Below are 17,947 nucleotides of genomic sequence, written 5' to 3'. Positions count from 1 at the left end.
ATCTTGCTCACATTTCAATGGTCGTTGTTGATACCGAAGAAAGTTTACCCTGTGAAGCCACCCCCGGAAGCGAGAAATGCGGAAGTGTGAAAAAGGCCTATTGCACACATTCAGGAAAGCCAACAAGGTGCGTGGACCTGATCATTTAACATAAAAATCACAATGGCGGTGAAAACTAAAAACAACATATTAAGTATTAAATGAGCTCTGAACAATCATGAAAAGACAAATAACTGAAAGTCACAACAAATAAATCGGCAATAATTAAAGCTAAGCGGTACACACTAATCTGCATAATTTATTCATAACGCAAAGCATTACTGGGAACTGGAGCGCAGTTTCTTTTCACAGTATTATTAGACACAGATCGCACACCTTGCTGAATAATGTGCACGTCTGACAGAAACGCAGGAAATAAGTTATGAAAATATTGTGGCTATTTGAGTTTTTGAGGCTTATTATCTGTGTAAAGGATAGCAGCAAGAGCACTTGACAAATCATTGGGGCTTTTCAAGTTTTCTCATGAATAATTTACTAGGGAAGGAATTAAAACACTGCCAATATAAAGGTGCAAAAAATTCACATTGAGTGAAAATATGAGTAATTAATATGGAAAATAACCAAACCCCCTATCTGCAAAGATCTCTACTCTCTAAGAGGTTAAGTATGTGTTTATTCAGGTTTGCTGTTATCGGGTTTGCTGACATGTCTTTAAAGGGCTGGGTTTGGAGAGAGGACACATAATTGAAGTAAAAAAAATAAAAATAACATTGCAAAAATGAGGCTAAACTGATTAAATCATTACAGCACCTTTACTGTAAGTCAAGTGATACTATAGATGTGTGTAGACTGTAGATGTTTAATGGGTGATTTTCATGAAACCTGATTTGGTCATATTTAACTAAAATAAAATGTAAAAAAAATAAATAATAATAATAATAAAAAAAATGATATCTTGTATTAAGAAAACGAAGCCAACGTTTAGGACCATTAAGATTTTTTTTTATTTTGTTTTATTTATTTTTTTTAATTTAATTTTATTTATTTTTTTTTGCATTGTGACATTATTTTCAGGACATTTAAGCACATTTTAAAATAAAATGTAAAATGTGTGTATCTGTCATGAAAATAATATCACAATGTAAAAAATAAAATGTAATTGCCCTAAAAAGGATTAATTTTCTATATGCAAAATCACATTTATTAATTGTGTCTTTTGATTTTAGACAAAAATAGGACCAGGACATTTTCTTGTCAGGTTTTGTGAGTATCACCCATATACTATAGGCTATACTGTAGCTCTACATATAGTGTGTTAAACTTTTAAATATATCAGCCTGAATATTTCATGCTAGCATGGTGTATTTTTTAAGGTTATGCATTTATTGTATATGATTTATTCTAGGTTGGGTCATGATGTTAAAAATAAAACTTATTTTTTATGTCTGATTTTATGTCTCATTGGCCATTGATCTGAAATGTATCAAATTTTCATTTGTTGATCTTAAATTAATAAACATGAATATATATATATATATATAGAGAGAGAGAGAGAGAGAGAGAGAGAGAGAGAGAGAGAGAGAGAGAGTTCTCATCATGCATTATTTAAGTTCTAAATGTACGTGACTACCACATTTTACAGAACAAAACTGGATCAAAAAGAATGGCAAAGCAAATTGGATCTTCATTCACAGTGAAATCACATTTAAGAGTTATGGAACTTGCCTGTATTTGATGAGTCAAATCCTGTAGCATTGTGGGAAATTTGCATTGAAAAACATCTGTATTAAAACATATTTTTCCTCCTCCATGATTAAAAAAAAAAAAAAAAAAAAGTGTTATTCATAATCTTTCATTAAAATGTAATCGCTTGTGACAACTTTTCTTTTCATCTGACACCACCAAGCCCTCTTATTTATAAATCTCTTCCCTGCAACCCCCTGTCATATAGAGAACAGTTTTCATAATCCAACCAATTCCTGATGAATAAAATCCTGTTTCACTTGGAAATATATCGCATTATGAAAGTAAACTGGGTTATGCACACGTTGACTATAAACAACTCTAGAATCACTGTCCAAGAGTGGTATGAGTTCTGTCGCTGTTGGATAGGGCTGCAACTAACGATTATTAATCGATTAATCTAACAATTTTTAGAATGATTATTTGACTATTCTTTGATTATTGCAACGATTAATCATAAGCTCTTAACCGATTATTCAGCTTGTGCCCCTACAAAAAAAAATTGTATTAAACGTGCTTACTAACAATAAAGAGGACAAAATCATCTTTTAAAAATACCTCTAAATGACATTCACTGAATAATATATATATATATATATATATATATATATATATATATATATATATATATATATATATATATATAAGTTTAAATCAGTAAAGAAATTCACTGCAAAAAATCCTATTGTTATCAAGTGTTTTTGTCTTGTCCTTAAAACAAGATATATTTACTTGAGAAGCAACATATAAGATATATACACTTGTTTTAAGAGAATGTCTCATATATTTGGTTTACTTCTGCAAGTGCAGTAAAGACAAAAATACTTTCAAGATCTATACACGAAAAGCAAGTCTAAATATCTTATATGCTGCTTTTCGGGTGAATGCATCTTTTTTTAAAGAATTTTTAGATATTTTAAAATATTTGTATTTTTAATATTATATTCAACATTCTCAGATAACAGTGTTTTCTTCTGCAGTATAGCTGCTAAAGAAAATGTACGTGTTTTATATATTTATATTGTAAAACAAGCCAAAACAAAAACAAATAAAAAATGTAATTTGTTGCAGTGTATAATGGGGTGAATACTACCCTCTCTCACCTTTCTGTTCACTTCAATCAATCTTTAATTCACCAAAAAAAAATAAAAATAAAAAAATAAATAAATAAAATGAAGCTGCGTATTGCCAATTTTCTTCATGATAGGAAATGCACAGTGACATATATTATGATTCATTAAGTCGTGAGCCATCGCGTTATAATCCAGCTGCATTAAGTGTGCACGCTCGAGGGATGAGCGCCCCCACAACAGAGTGTCCCTCAGCCAGGTGCAGTTTCAATCTCTTCCCCTTAGATCGGGACATTCTCGCAACTCATAGTAGAGGCACTGATTGCACAGAGAAATGCCAGTTTTGGAGTTTGTAATTATTTACATGATCTGCTTCCATATTATTTGAACTTTAATAAAGCTATAACGCATTAAATATAACTGCATTTAAGATGTAACGCCGGGGTGTTTCCTTTAAAGATGCTTGACACACACGTTTTGCTTCAGTTGAGCGGCAGCTCCAGCTCCTCTTATTCCACAATGAGAGTGCTTCTGTATTTACTTATTATGTATTTTTGCATTATAATTCCCACATACTTTGTGATCTACATTACTGAAGCTGTTTGGAAAGTTTAGAGTGCATCTGGGCTGTGAGTTGTGTTTTCGTCCTCTCCTCAGTCAGGCGCGAACTGCAGTGCTGCTCTTGCGAATCATCATTAGAGTTTAATGTGATCTCATTTTACGTGAAATGAGATCAAAGGACTATTCGACAAAAAAAAAACAAAAAAAAAAACAACAATTTTTTATTGTCAACGTTGTCGATAATGTCGTCTAATCGTTTCAGTCCTACTGTTGGAACACATAGGCTGAAACAGTCAGTGCTCCAGAAAATTGCAGTGCGATCTTTACTGCCTTCAGCTCTTTTTGTTTACAGCTACCAACTGAACTGCATAAACAATTCACGTCTGTTTCTGCTGCTGCTGACAGACGCTCATTCACAGTCAATGTTGACACAAACTAAAACATCACTTTTCAAAAATTACACATTAACCAGAGTCTTTGCCTAATTATCTTTGTGTGCCCTTTCCCCACACCTAACAACAGTTGGTAAACAAACAGAACCTCTGCATCATTTATCACGAGCGCAAACACAAATGCTTTTCAAATATTAACATCATGAGGAACACCTCACATTACTTTGTGGAATAATTTGTGAGCATATGTAAATATTAAAATGCACCAACACAACAATACATATTATCCTGATCATCCAGAATATTTACCTATATTTGAGTATATCAAAGTATATCAAAATATTACAATATCAGCAGATGCAGTACATAATCAGTACATAATCTGTGTACTGTTCACCTACCATTTCATTAAAATTGTATTGATATCCTGCTCACTTGATTACATACTATATTTAGACATACTATCTAGTAGGAAATACAAATATTGAAAACAAGAAGAAAAATATCAGAATCATAGTTAGCATCCATCACTAATTATATCTCAGAAATGCACAATCGTACAAAATTATTATATGATCTCTCATTGCAAAGATCAAGATGCAGTTTAATTGGAACATACAGCAGCTCATAGTTGTCCTTGAGAGTTTTCAAGCCTTGCATGGAAAATAAAATATAGATTACAGAGTTTATAAAACACAACAACAAAGTACAAACTACCTACAGTTGTGCTCAAAAGTTTGCATACCCTGTCAGAAATTGAGAAATTTTGGCATTGATTTTGAAAATATGACTGATCATGCAAAAAAAAAAAAAAAAAAAAAAAAAACTGTCTTTTATTTAAGGATAGTGATCATATGAAGCCATTTATTATCACATAGTTGTTTGGCTCCTTTTTAAATCATAATGATAACAGAAATCACCCAAATGGCCCTGATCAAAAGATTACATAGCCTTGAATGTTTGGTCTTGTTATAGACACACAAGGTGACACACACAGGTTTAAATGGCAATTAAAGGTTAATTTCCCACACCTGTGTCTTTTTAAATTGTAATTAGTGTCTGTGTATAAATAGTCAATGAGTTTGTTAGCTCTCACGTGGATGCACTGAGCAGGCTAGATACTGAGCCATGGGGAGCAGAAAAGAACTGTCAAAAGACCTGCGTAACAAGGTAATGGAACTTTATAAAGATGGAAAAGGATATAAAAAGATATCCAAAGCCTTGAAAATGCCAGTCAGTACTGTTCAATCACTTATTAAGAAGTGGAAAATTCAGGGATCTCTTGATACCAAGCCAAGGTCAGGTAGACCAAGAAAGATTTCAGCCACAACTGAATTGTTTGGGATACAAAGAAAAACCCACAGGTAACCTCAGGAGAAATACAGGCTGCTCTGGAAAAAATACCAGTACAAAGAATGTATTTTTTTTTTTTTTTTTTTTACAAAAACAATTAGGAACAAGCCAAAAGATAAACAATTTCTAATGTGAAGTGTCAGCAGTTTATGAACAAACTGAACAAACAAACAAAAAAAAAAAAAAAAAAAAACAGGCAAGTTGAAATATGCTATATTATTATTAATGGTGTTTATGCATATGTTTATTTATGCTTGATTAGGTAAATTAGCCAGACTTTGAGACTTTGTACATCTAATAGCAATCTTGACTCTAGATCATGTGCTGTCTTTGTCCTGTTAGATCCGAGTGCAGCGTTTGACACTATTGATCATGACATTCATTCATCTAAACACCTTTAGCTCGTAGCTGACATTCAGGGTCTGTCTTTACAGTGATTTGCTTATCTAAAGGGCAGAACTTTTTTGGTAAGCATTGGGACCTCTTCCACGTTATATCATCATGTGGTGTTCCGCAGGGATCCATTTTAGGACCTCTTATGTTTTCCCTTTATATGCTTCCTCTGAGCTCCATCTTTCAGAAATATAACATTTCATATCACTGTTATGCCTACAAATCCTAACTTTACCTCCCTATAGTCGCTCGCTTGATAATCTTTTAACTTGCCTAGCTGAAATCAAGAGTTGGATGGCCAATAACGTCCTTTAATTGAATGAAAATAAAACTGAGGTTATCCTACTAGGCTTTCCTGCCTTCCACTGCTGCCTTTAGAAATCATGTTCTCTATGTAACAACTTGGATAATCATTTTAAAAATCTTGGGATCTTTTTTGACCCCCCTGTTGCATTTTGACAAGCAGATTAGTGCTGTCATCAAGAGTAGTTTTTTTTCCAACTTAGATCTGTTGCAAAATTAAACATTTTCTTTCTCATAAGGCTCTTGAAATTGTGGTTCATGCACTCATCACATTTTGTTGGGACTGCTGTAATTCCCTGTATGTCGGCTTGCCTCAATCCACTCTGTCTTGTTTGCAGATTGTCCAAAATGCAGCCAGATCGTTAACAGGAACAGAGAAAAGGGATCACATTTCTCCTGTACTAGCCTTCTTGCATTGGCTTCCAAATAAGTTTTTTGATTTTTGATTTTTGATTTGCATACTGTACAAGGCCCTGCATAGACCGACACCAGAATATATCTGTGATCTTCTCCATCCTCTACCCTAACCCCAGGTGGCTTAGATCATGTAATCAACTTGTTCTATCTGTCACCCGTTCAAGTTTCAAGTCTAAGGGCGATCGGGCCTTTTCTGTAGCTGCCCCAAAGCTCTGGAATAGTCTACCTGTTCACATCAGGGCATACCGAGGCCCTAGCTAGCTACACTATATTGCCAAAAGTATTCGCTCATCTGCCTTTAGACGCATATGAACTTAAGTGACATCCCATTCTTAATCCATAGGGTTTAATATGACGTCGGCCCACCCTTTGCAGCTATAACAGCTTCAACTCTTCTGGTAACGCTTTCCACAAGGTTTAGGAGTGTGTTTATGGGAATTTTTGACCATTCTTCCAGAAGCGCATTTGTGAGGTCAGATACTGATGTTGGACGAGAAGGCCTGGCTCGCAGTCTTCACTCTAATTCATCCCAAAGGTGCTCTATCGGGTTGAGGTCAGGACTCTGTGCAGGCCAGTCAAGTTCTTCCACACCAAACTCGCTCATCCATGTCTTTATGGACCTTGCTTTGTGCACTGGTGCGCAGTCATGTTGGAACAGGAAGGGGCCATCCCCAAACTGTTCCCACAAAGTTGGGAGCATGGAATTGTCCAAAATCTCTTGGTATGCTGAAGCATTCAGAGTTCCTTTCATTGGAACTAAGGGGCCAAGCCCAGCTCCTGAAAAACAACCCCACACCATAATCCCCCCTCCACCAAACTTCACAGTTGGCACAATGCAGTCAGACAAGTACCATTCTCCTGGCAACCGTCAAACCCAGACTCGTCCATCAGATTGCCAGATGGAGAAGCGTGATTCGTCACTCCAGAGAACGCGGAAGCAGAAACTGCTCTAGAGTCCAGTGGCGGCGTGCTTTACACCACTGCATCTGACGCTTTGCATTGCACTTGGTGATGTATGGCTTGGATGCAGCTGTTCGGCCATGGAAACCCATTCCATGAAGCTCTCTACGCACTGTTCTTGAGCTAATCTGAAGGCCACATGAACTTTGGAGGTCTGTAGCGAGTGACTCTGCAGAAAGTTGGCGACCTCTGCACACTATGCGCCTCAGCATCCGCTGACCCTGCTCTGTCATTTTACATGGCCTACCACTTCGTGGCTGAGTTGCTGTCATTCCCAATCGCTTCCACTTTGTTATAATACCACTGACAGTTGACTGTGGAATATTTAGTAGCGAGGAAATTTCACGACTGGACTTGTTGCACAGGTGGCATCCTATCACAGTACCACGCTGGAATTCACTGTGCTCCTGAGAGCGGCCCATTGTTTCACAGATGTTTGTAGAAGCAGTCTGCATGCCTAGGTGCTTCATTTTATACACCTGTGGCCATGGAAGTGATTGGAAAACCTGAATTCAATTATTTGGATGGGTGAGCGAATACTTTTGGCAATATAGTGTATGTTTAAAACTAGCTTAAATACCTATTTTTGTTCTTTAGCTTTTGATACTGTTTGCCTCTTCTAATTGTTTTCATCTATTTAATTAATTTGTATTATTTTTCTCTTTATTATTAACTCATGTTGTTTTTAAAATGTGTTCTATAAATAAAGTTTGACTTGATTTGATTCAAATCTGATAGGAAAACAGTGTTGCCATAGGCCATCCTCTAAACTTCACCTATTAAATAAAATACAACTGCAGACTTCTTTAAAAAATGAATACATATTATAACTTTGTTTGTGATACTGTACTTTTTATGGATCAAACAGACATCAGTAGATGATCTGTAGAAGAGATCAGCTGTTATAAGACCAAAAAGTCCTTCTCAGCGGCAATTCTTCATAGTCTATACAATCCAAGCCAGCCAAATGACCCATTTGATATCTGACCAAGGTTTATCTCCCATTAGCAGCACCAATAATGAAAGTAATTGCAGATGAAACACTGATCAGACTCATTCAGTTATATGGTGTGGTCCGAGTTGGTTTTCATAAGCATTAGCTCTATCAGTAAGTGCTTAGCGAATGTGTAATGATCCAGCACTAGATATTAACACAGCCACACTGAATGTACAGACATTCACAATCCAGGGGGTGAGGCCACACAAGGACCACAGTGGCACTGGTCCACCCAGACTGACAACTGGTCCGCCCAATCAAAGTTGCTGGAATATGGTTTAGAATGAAAAAGAAACTGCATTGTGCCAGACGCAAAATAATGATAGCACACATTTATGCATCATATTTCTGTTGCATATATAATTTAAAAAAGGAAAACTAGACCTTTTTCTCCTCATTGGTTAACTGCCTACGTCAGAGTGCAATGCAGCAAACACTGAAATGCTCTCAAGTTTTGGTTGCATGACGAAGTGTCTGTTTCACAAAAATGTCCAATGCACCATCCACATTGACAGCAATGGTTTCACAGGGTAAACACTACTATGTAGGTACCTGAGGAAAATCCCTTTCTGTTTTCTTGGGTAGAAATGGTACCAGCTGCATAATCATAGCGTGCACACTAGAGGCGTTTTAATCAGCAAGAGTGATTCATGAGCCTGTTGCTGCAAATATAATATGTGGGTCAGCATGCATACAAACACACAGAGCACCATTACAGGCCTAATCATTTGCATCATTTATGCCTACTCTTAACTCAAGGCATTTTAAATAGTTCAAGCAAGTTCCTTCCTTGCCAAACCTAAAAAAAATAAAAAAAAAAAAAAAAACACTGTCAGAGAGAAAAGTAATCTTCTCGTTTTCCCAAAGACAGCACGCATCCTTCAAAGATGCTTCTCTTTTTTCTCTCAGACGAAGAGAATAACACAGACTTTTGCCTTGCTTTTGAAGGTGTTTTAGCTCCCAAAGTGCAGCCGATGACTTCAATTCTACAGCAGAAAAGAGAGGAATGAATCTGGCTTGTTTCATACTATCTCACAGCGGTGAGGTAGAACATAGATATCTGTGCACAGCCTTGGTCTGAGTTTACAGAGGTGGGTTTATATCCATATGGTTGTAAGGTGCAATTTCAAGCCAGGGCATTAAAATGCTGTGTCAGGTTCCTTATCACCTGCGGGATGCCCACTGGCAATGCATTACTTCACACATTGCTTTGAGTTGAAAGCATAGGCAGCTGCTGATGTATGTGCATGTGTGTTTGTTTGTTTGTGTGTTTGTGTGTCTACAGTAGGTCAGATTATGTATTACAGGGGACCAAATGTCCCCACAAGAACTGTAAAACTTAAAGTCAGCTACATTGTTGGTACCAGTCAATAATCCTCATGATGAAAACGGCTTAATAAACATACTAAATAAATGTCTTGATGAAAATCTAAAATTGCATTCATTTTTCTGTGAGGGTTAGGTTCAAGAGTAGCGTTAGGGGATAAAAAAATATATAGTTTGCTCAGTATAATAACAATAGAAGTCAATGTAAAATTTCCCACCATGATACAAAAACAAAATTAAAATAATAAAAATTGTGCACTACAAGGCTGTCGATGGATTTTGGAACTGACACAAGACAGAATGACCTGATAATTGCAACCTTGTGTCACAGAATCATGTTACTATTCCTGCATAATTGTTGTTACATTACTAGTTTTAATTCAATAAGTGTTAACAAGTGCATAATTTAGAGAGAGATTTTTTAATGGGACCTTTGTGGCACCAGACCTTTACAGCGGCGCTATGTCACTCGACTCATGTTCGACTCAAGTCTCGTTCCCACTCCAAAGCACACTGAAAATTAAGACAGAAAATTAATAGTCTACTAGCAAAATGATGTAGAAACAACTTTTGGCAAATAGCCCAAGCAAGGTTTTAACACCATCCTTGTACACCCTGGCACAAAATCCATACACAAGGGATTAATCGATAGGGCATGCAAATCACCAACCCTTTTAAATGACGCCAATGCCACCACCAAGGCCATTTTAAGAGTCAGAAACTTATCAGCGACTGTTGCCAAGGGCTCAAACGGAGCACCCGAGAGCACCTCTAAAAAAACTAATATATCACATAAAGGAACGTGGATGGGACGAAAAGGTCTAAGCCTGCATACCCCATGCATAAAATGAGAGACAAGAGAATGTCTACTGACAGAGACTCCATTGATAAGCGCAAGCTCAGCCACTATAGCAGCAACATAGACTTTAAGCTTTGCCGGGGCAACCCCGGCCCCAAAACGTTCTTGCAAATAAATCCAGCACTGTACTGACAGGGCAGTGAGCTGGATCTTCACCTCACGCTGTACACCAAAAAGGTAAATATGCCACTTGAACGTATAAAGCTTCCTAGTTGATGGAGCTCTAGCATTCAGAATGGTATCAACCACAGCAAGGGATAACCCATCATTCAAAAGTGCGCCCTGTTGAGGGGTCATACCCATAACTTCCACAAGTCTGGCCATGGGTGCCAAATGCTGCCTCATGCCTGAGACAACATGTATGTTCTGACTGGAATCTCCCAAGGCACTTTCTTCAGGAGAAAGACCAGAGTCGAAAACCATACTTGAGATGGCCAAAACGGTGCCACTAACAGAAGCTGAACCTAATCCTCCCGAACTCTCTGCAGAACTACGAGCAGCAGACTGATCGGTGGAAATGCGTAAATACACGTTGTCGGCCACTGATGCGCCAACGCATCGATGCCCAGCAGTGCTGGGGGTGAGAGGGAAAACCAGAGGGGACAGTGTGATGTCTCGCTCGAAGTGAAACAGATCCACTTCCGCTCTGCCGAACATTCTCCAGATATGTTCCATAATCTGAGGATGTAATGTCCACTCTCCGGGCATCAAGCCCTGTCTGGACAGGAGATCCGCCCTGAAATTCAACCGGCCCATAACATGCACAGCTCGTAGAGACAGCACAATGTCCCATGTCCACAGAAGAACGCACTCCTCCCTGGCGATTGATGTAGGACACCACTGTCCTTTTGTCTGACAGGATAAGGACATGACTGCCCTGAGTCTCCGGGAGGAAAAACTTTAAAGCCAACAGTCTGGTATACAGTGCCCCAACCCGTGGAGGAGGCGTCTGTCATTATAACTTTGTGGCCTGTCCCAATGGAACGGCCGACATCAGAATGCAGGTCTGTTTTCTTGGTGACAGAGTTCGGTAGTACCCACGCATCACTTTGAAGAGACAGAATGTCAGCAGAAGCTGTGATCATGAGCCTCAAAAGCCTGTGAAATGTTCTCGCAGATAGAACACATCCCACTCTAAACATCACTAGACACCGGCGGAATGACAGAACGTGGACTGGAGACAGACACGCCTGTATCACCCGCAAATCTTGGCAACAGGACACTCTTATCTAGGTTTACACACAGCCCTAGGTTGCTAAAATGGCTGAGAATGACATCCCAATGTTGGGCAGCCAAAGTCTCCGAGTGGGCTAGCACCAATCAATCAATCAAGATAATTCAAAACGCGGATGCCCTGAAGCCTCATGGGCGTCAAAGCCGCATCCATGCATTTTGTGATATGAACGGAAGGACGCAAAATTGATACGCTTTGCCCCCGAAAGCGAATCTGAGAAAGCACCTGTACTTCGGTGCAATTTGAATATGGAAATAAGCATCCATCAAATCTACTGTCACAAAACAGTCCCCTGGCTGCACTTGTGACATTATTTGCTTCTGTCAGCATTCCAAAATGACATTTCATTAGTTTGGAATTCAAACGTCTCAAATCCAGAATGGGACGCAAGCCGCCATCTTTTTCGGGACCAGAAAATAATGGCTGTAAAAGCCGCACTCTTTCTAAAAAACTGAGAATTTCCTTTATTGCCCCTTTTTCTAAGAGAGAATGAATTTCCCGTGGAACTGGAACAAGTGGAGATAATGCCTCGTGGTGAGAAATTGCAATCTGGAAAAAAAACACATTAAAATTGCTCTGAACAACGTGAGTCGCTTCTTAAATTCCATCCTGTGTTGCCACTCAAAAGGGAGAATAATAATGACCCTAGATTCGAAGTTAGTCATTTGTACAACACGGGCCAGACGAGATTGTGCACTGAAGAACAGAAAATCTAACTGGATGACATGAAGCGAGCGCCTTTATTGAGCCCATAAATAAATCCCTGGGGGCGTCGCTTAAGCGCCATCAGCCAATAAATTGGCATAAATGTATAAGGACTTCAGACCATGTGACACACATTCAGCATGATTCTGTACCTACGGGCTTTGTTGATCTTAGTTTTTAAGTGTGCATTTTCTTATATCAGTGCATATAAATCCATCTTACAAACTGTCTACAATGGACGCGAGCGATACCGCATCGCAACGCCATGCGGACACATCCATTGTAGACAGCGTCATTGATTATAATGGGAGCAATTTTTTTTGTCGCATCGTGCCGATGTAGACAGAACATTATTTTGCTCTGCTGATCACGTGCTTGATAACGTAGCACGAGCATACAGCCATATGCGTTATAAAGCATGTGTGCGATGCGTTTTTCTTAAGGACAACAGAGAACAAGCTCTGCTTCTAAACACAGAGATAAGGTGCAACTTCATTTTTTATTGCACAAAACTAATTATCTTAATGCTTTTGTCAGTGTACTGTAAGCTTACAGAATATTCTAAACTAAGAATCCATGCAGGACTTTAAAAAGTTGTGAAATTGCAACATTAGGCATTAATAATAAATGATCTTGCTTTGATTCATTACTAAGAATATACAATATTATACATAATAATATAATTGAGCCTGTGAGACATTTAGTTTATTTCTGCAATAATTGCTAGGATTGTTTCCAAACTTTTCTTCTAATTTTCAAACCCGATCTGTCAAGCATCCTTAAAGTGATAGTTCACCCATAAATTAATATTCTGTCATCATTTAGACTCACTGTCGTTGTTCCAAGCCTTTATGTCTTTGTTTTCTCTGGAACCAAAAACAAGGTGTTAGGCTTATTGTTAGGGACTGACATCCTCAGTCACCATACACCATATTCACAGCAGCGCCATCTATTATTTTTTGATGGTAATGACAACGAGGCTGTGAGGGATAGACGTGTAGCCTCTTCAATTGGCTGTACTGCAGATTAAAGTGTTTTTGGATCGTTCCTCAGACAAAACATTGAAAAAAACATCTTTCCAAGAACATTCTGTAGACAAAAAAACTCCAGACAACATGAGTTGTGGAAAATCAGATGTGATCTAGTAGCTTTTTACAGCTTTATGCCATGTGTGCCATAGAAGGGATGGTAAATCTATCCCTCACAGCCTCATTGTCATTCCCTTTAAAAATCAAAGATGGTGCTAGCATGAATAAGGTCTGTTCACTTTCAAAAATGACAAACAAATGGAAGTGAATGGTGATTGAGGCTAAAATTCTGTCTAACATCTCCTTAATTGTGTTCATTGTGTCCAAGTCATACTGGTTTAAAACATGAGTGTGAATAAATTATATCATAATTTTAATTTTTTATCTAATTTTCAATTTAACTAGATAACGTGTTTGGACCTATGGATCAAAATTAACTGTTGCTAATTCAAAAGAAGCACACAAGCCTTCGTTGCTAACTCAAAAGTGTAACTTTAGAAATAGTAATGACGATTTGGGCTGTTTCTATTGGAGTAACAAGGACGCATGTGTGTGAGAGCGAGAGTGCAACTGAGCGTGTGTGATCACCTGCGTCTGTCGCAACACCCAAGCAGTGATGAACAGTAATGCTGAAGCTGTTCACTTAACTATTCCTCAGCTGTAGTGTGGTAGTAATCCGCTCTGAGCAATCGTGGAGTGATGCTGTCTTTCGGATGTACTATCGGAAATATCCTACAAGTATTTTACTCGCATTCAAGTGTTATGTTGTCGGAGAGAAAACATGAAGGCGCCAGTTTCATTCTTGTATTTTTCTTGGGGAACTTGTATTATGACACCGACACAGAAACCGTACTCTCCTCCACCATGTAGAAAGTTTACTTCTCTTCCCATCTCGGAAACTTGGGTATCAGGCGCCCTGAGCATGTTTGATTGCTCCATCTTTCATGACTCTCAGCTGTGATCGGCAGCAATGCTGAAGCTGTTAGTTTAACTATTTTTCTCAGCTATAGTTTAGTAGTAATACGAGCGATCATGGAGTGAGGACAAGCCAATTAAGTCAATGAAACACACTCACTGACTGACAGCACAGATTCAACATCAACTCAACTCACTAATAGAAGAAGTTATTTTGCCACCACCTTCTGGCTGAAATCTTTAATGACAAAATCCTTGCATCTAGCTGCTCTAACACTTTAGTTTGGAATGCCACAAGCACAAGTGAGTAGGGCTGCACAATTAATCATATTTTAATTGCGATCACTATTACTGCCTCTCACAGTTAATTAAGCATAATCGTCTGCGATATTAGTGAGCTAACAAACAGAAATTATCATCCAGGTAAAGTTACAAATCATTGCTCATTTTTATAATAGGCTGTGTCTACAGATGATAGGTCAGATCACAAGTGCTTTTGAAGTCTATTTTCACCTCACCTGGCCAATCGTGCTCTTTTCAGTTTTGAGCACACGCTGACATACAGAGCCGCAGATGTTTACGAGTATGTTTCTTATGTGCTTCACTTTGTTTTATATGAGGTTTGCATCAGAAAGCTGGAGCATGCTGCCTTCGGAGACTGTATATGGAGGTAGGATGAAAATCAGGTGCCTTTCAAACTGTTCTGAGACCAGTCATTCAACAACTCTGTCTGTTCACGCATTAACTGATTACACAGCAAGTCAGCTGAATAAACTTTGGTTGCAGTGCCATGTTACAGCAGTTTTAGAGTGGTTGTGTGCTAAATAGTGATGAATTTCATCTCGTGCTCTCATTATATACAGTATTATACACAGACCAGCTGTGCTCTGAGTTCAGTTCAGTTTGTGCGCATCGCTAACATGTGTTGACCACGCTAAAAAGCGCTCCAGATTTACCTCATTGCACATTTGCATAATTTCAGGTATGTCTGACCATTACAAGTCTAAAAAATCCGAAGTAAACCCATGGCACCAGGGTTTTGTGGGTCGAGGATTTAAGAGCATTTCAACATGTTTGGATGGAGCACCAGAGCCTGCCAAAACTGTCAACTGAAACAACACACACACTTCTGTTTTTTTTTTTTTTTTTTTTTTTACATCAAAGTATAGGCTTGAGACCATTTAGCATTGCTGCCTGCTAAATTATTACAGAAATATATTACTACTGTTTATTGCAATAATAATAATACAAGTGAAAACATTTTTAAAGAGAAGTTAAGAGTAAAAACCCTTAAATTGGAAGTAAAGCGTGTGCAAAACATAACTTAATTTTGGTCAAAAAGAATCATTTACTTGTTTGTAGTTTTAACACCTTGTTCAACATGAGAGCTGCTGTTTAATGTAATTTTATTGTTTATTTCAGAAAAAAAAAAAAATATCAAAGCTGTGGCAACAGTATTTATTTTATTTTTTCAAATCGTGCAACCCTGCAATAAAAAAATACAATTTAAAATACAAATTTCAAAGGGCATAATCCCTTTGATTAATAATCTTGATTATCATTTTACTCATTATCGTGCAGCCCTGCAAGCGAGTGATACAAACAGTGAAGCATATTAGTGTTGATGTGACTCCTTTTTCTTAGATGTTTCTCCTAGAATTCTTAGGGAGCAATGAAAATAAAGACACAACTGAGGCAATTGTTGCCATACAGTATGAACATAGAGCTATCAAATTAGAGTGAATAGCAAAGCTCAAATAATTTAGTCTTTTCAGAATTTTTGAGTTCATACTCAAATACCTCTCAGACTTTTGTATCTTGGCAAATAAGAAAACAGTTTGAGACATCTAGTCTATTCTGAGATCTCTAGAGTGTGTCCTGTGCATTATTATGCATTAATTCATGCTTGTTTTTTTAGTCTCAAAGCCACCAGCCTTGCAATACAAATATTTTTCATCCACAAATATCTGGATTTTTTAGCTGTTCTCTGTATACTGAGACATTGTCATCAGTACACACAAATACACACAGACTTCAACTTAGCAAGTCACACCAGCCCATGCATATAGTATGAGTGCATTCACTAGTGATTATGGACGAATAAATAGTCATATGGTAACAAGCAGCCAGACACTTAAACACACACACACACACACACACACACACACACACACACACATATATAAGTCAGCCAGGAGCGATGTAACTTTCCAAGTGAGCTGCTCTAATTGCACAATGCATCACATGCACGAAAACATCAAGTGCCGCCCATCCCTTACCATCAAATTAACCACACATTCAATATCTTTCTCCTTTTCTCTTTGTGTCCCTTGCTATTTTTCATCTCCTCTGTCTTTCTCACTTTCCATCACTTTATAACTCTGTAACAATTTTCAGTCCTTCCCATGCCTTTGAATCCATATTTTTCACCAACTTTACTCAATAGGAGTGACTCAAGCACATTATCAGTAAATCAACATCACAATCCAATTATTTATTGAGAACCTTGCAGAGAAAATTAAAAATTCTCTCTTACCTGCTAGCTTTCAAAGATGTCCTTCTTCTATATGGTGCAATCTTTTAGCCAACACTTCGACATCTGTACAAGACACAGGCAGTAAGCGAGGAAATGGAGATACACAGAGAGAGAGAGAGAGAGAGAGAGAGAGGGGGGGTTTGGGGGGGCGGGGGGGAATGGTCTATGAATTATTGATGGAGAGAGTGAGGATTCCCTCATGCCGGAGATGGTCGAGTGTGAATCATCTCTGGGATGAATCAAACATTGTCCAGAAGAGAGAGAGAGAGATAGGTAGAGGGAGGGGAAGCAGATGAATAGATCACAGAAAAGGAAAAGAACGCTGGTGAGTGAGCAGACGAGCGAGTCATCTATGGTAACAGTCTCTCTCTCTCTCTCTCTCTCTCTCTCTCTCTCTCTCAGGAGCATCACTAGGATTTTGAGGAACATTGGGGGCTGAGACACAACCCAGTTTAGAGGTTATTTTCAACGAAAGAGTAAAATGTTTGCTCAGTTGAATTAATCGATCAGTTAAGTTTATCAATCTAGTGCACTTGAAGAATTTGAAGAAATTGGATCAAATATTGAATAGTTTGTCTGAATAAGGAACAATATTTGTTTTTGATGACATTCAAATGCATGATTCTGAACAATGATGTAACCAAATATTTAAAAACACAATACATTTTCTCATTATTTGAAAATTATTATTATTTGAAAATGTTTGAAAATTTGAAATATTCGATCATATGAAATTGAACAATAATGTAATCAAATATTTTAACCCAATTAGTTAAAATATAGCAGAAACAATAGATTGCTGTACTCAGAGAAAAGTGATGCAAAGTAGCTATGTTTTATATTTATATCTATAACTTACGCCCTTGCTCTCTCTCTCTCTCTCTTTCTCTCTCTCTCTCTCTCTCTCTCTCTCTCTCTCTCTTTGTGTGTCCACTTTTCAATTGTTTAATCAGTCTGACTTGACAGAGGCTAACATTTGAGTATTGAACTGACCAGTCAATAACAAATATCATAAATGCCTTTGTCTACCCATGGAAAAAGACTGTAACTAGTCTGGCACACTTATAGCAAAACATACAATACAATAGACAGTCAGTGGGTTATTCACTCCTTATACAATGTCATTGGTGAATTCATGATTCCGAATGGTGTACT

The 17,947-nt window shown here is 37.8% G+C and overlaps 1 protein-coding gene across 1 annotated transcript in view; it reads right to left on the bottom strand.

Annotated features, from left to right (window-relative positions):
• The window catches only part of LOC127423077 (cadherin-18-like), a 341,580-nt gene extending 324,694 nt beyond the window's left edge, over positions 1 to 16,886 (bottom strand). The window contains exon 1 of the mRNA XM_051667110.1: positions 16,793 to 16,886. The gene's annotated coding sequence lies outside the window, so the exon portion shown is untranslated. The remainder of the gene's footprint in view (positions 1 to 16,792) is intronic.
• Positions 16,887 to 17,947: the final 1,061 nt, after the last annotated feature.

The sequence above is a fragment of the Myxocyprinus asiaticus genome, chromosome 32, assembly GCF_019703515.2.
Source record: "Myxocyprinus asiaticus isolate MX2 ecotype Aquarium Trade chromosome 32, UBuf_Myxa_2, whole genome shotgun sequence".
Classification (NCBI taxonomy): Eukaryota; Metazoa; Chordata; class Actinopteri; order Cypriniformes; family Catostomidae; genus Myxocyprinus; species Myxocyprinus asiaticus.
This window is presented reverse-complemented; position numbering and strand designations above follow the sequence as displayed.